The sequence below is a fragment of the Simochromis diagramma genome, unplaced genomic scaffold (assembly GCF_900408965.1).
Source record: "Simochromis diagramma unplaced genomic scaffold, fSimDia1.1 OVJJ01000705.1, whole genome shotgun sequence".
In the NCBI taxonomy this organism is placed as follows: Eukaryota; Metazoa; Chordata; class Actinopteri; order Cichliformes; family Cichlidae; genus Simochromis; species Simochromis diagramma.
In genome coordinates this window covers 1,250,256-1,252,314 of record NW_024387448.1, presented here as the reverse complement: position 1 = coordinate 1,252,314, position 2,059 = coordinate 1,250,256, and the positions used below count along the sequence as shown (strand labels likewise).

Genomic DNA, 2,059 nt, shown 5'->3' with positions numbered 1-2,059 from the left:
ACCCGCACCCCAAGGCCCTACCTGTGTGGGTGAGTGTGGTGGAGCGGGAAGAGGGAGGTAGCCGGGGATGGGGAGGAAAAGGAGGGAGGGGAGGATGCCCCTCCCTAGGGCCAGCTCCCCCGCTGACCCCAGTAGGCACCCCCATCCTCTGGTACCCACCAAGGCAAGGGAGCCCAGGTCCATCCAGACCGGGGCCTACGGTAGCACTGCCAAGCCCCACAGGACCTGGGGCAGCCCACCCTACCCCACCGCAGAGGAAACTGTACCCACCCCAACATTCAATCGTCTCCCAGACTACACAAGACAACAGACACCCAGGTTAAGTTTATTCTCCACCTCTCCTATGTCTCTCCCCCACCTGCAGAGTGGACTCCTGCAAGGATGGAACAACCTCCCCGCCAGCTGAAGAGCCCCCCAGTTAGGCCGATGCACAAGAGGCCCCCTGCGCCAGGGCTGAGCCCCCGTGCACCCACCCGCTCACAACCTCGGTGACACACCGACGAGGACCGAAGCCCCCAAGGCCCAGCCAGAGCCCCAGCACGGAGGCGAAGCACCCCCGAACCCCAAACCCCCACGCCTGCCCCGGATCTACTCAGGGGCAGCCAGGCCACCAGGCCAGTAACCTACGTCCACCAGTACAGACCATCCTCCAGCCCCGCTGCACGCAGCCACGAGGAGAACAACCTCTAAGAGTGACCAGAGCCACTAACCAGGTTATGAACACAACCCCCGGGTTAAGCCCTCCAGGGATAACGTCTCTAGGGGTCCTCCAGGCGCCCTAAGCCCGTCCCAACTCCATATCAACCACAGTAGCTAAGGCGGGACCAAACCACGACCCCCTACCCCCGCTAGGTGATGGAGCCGATCAAAGGAGCCCAGAGGGATTGATCTAATGTGGTGGCAGAGGCTATATCGAGACTAATGTGATCTATTAGAAGGTTTCTATATTGACTAGAATTAAGATTATTTTTATTTTTCCAGTTCATGAGGACCGTTTTCTTCTCGATGCATAGGGCAGTAAAAACCATGTGGACTGTATTAGTTTCTGTAGTGACCTCATCCAGTGTTAAAGAATATATTCTAAAACACTTCTTCAGTAAAGACTCAGAGAAGAGAAACACACAGAACTTCTTGCTAGCAAGGGCAGCCTCCAGACTGAGAGACTCGCACTAAGAAACTGCCCCGGTCTTTATTTATACTTCAGTGTGTGTGTGTGTGTGTGTGTGTGTGTGTGTGTGTGTGTGTGTCCTGCTGATCAAAGGGTCATGAAAGCACAAAAGGTACATCCTTGGTCACAAAGAGGGCAGTCTCCCCCTCACCCTAAATAACATGGTGAGGAAGTCCAGCAGTTCATCTATATGTAAAGAAGCACTTAAACTAAAACAGACATAGCTACGTTAATCCTGCCGTAAAACAATAAGAGAAGGTATGACCTCTCTCGTGCTCCCAGGATGTGGGTGTGCATTCTAGTGTGGAATACACACCAAGCCTTTGCAGCCTGTTAGAGATCACACACAATTAATTATATGCCTCTAAGTATACATGGTTGAATATTTCCTAATACAAATGACTACATGCAGTATTCTACCATATGCAAACTTATATCACTAAAAGATTATACTGACTACTAAATACAATTTTCCATTAACATCCAGTTTTCCCAACAAGCATACTAAAGGGGAGGTTGGAATTTTACATTTCAGACACTTTGATAAGTCTTCACATATCTCGTGCCAAAACTTCTGCACTGGTGGACAGAACCAAAGAGCGTGAATGTAATTGTCTGGTGTATTGCCTTGACAGTGTGAGCAGTTGTTGGAAGATGTAAAGCCCATCTTGAACATCCGATGACCTGTATAGTGCGCTCTATGTAGTATTTTGTATTGTATTAATTGCAGACTGGGATTTTTAATCAATTTAAAGGTTTTTAAGCATACCTGAGACCAGAAGTTTTGGTCTAAGCTGACTGATAAATCTGCTTCCCACTTTGCAATAGGAAGGGATATTGATTCATCTAATTTAGAAAGTGTTCTGTATATTTTAGATAATAATTTGGGGG

The 2,059-nt window shown here is 49.3% G+C and overlaps 1 long non-coding RNA gene across 1 annotated transcript; it reads right to left on the bottom strand.

The window, feature by feature from the left end:
- Window positions 1–389: 389 nt before the first annotated feature.
- On the bottom strand, window positions 390–1,785 carry LOC120722602. The gene is made up of 3 exons (XR_005693547.1): window positions 1,650–1,785; window positions 1,285–1,287; window positions 390–1,055 (listed from the first exon to the last, which is right to left on the bottom strand). It is a non-coding gene; the product is annotated as an uncharacterized LOC120722602 (long non-coding RNA).
- Between the last annotated feature and the right edge of the window lie 274 nt (window positions 1,786–2,059).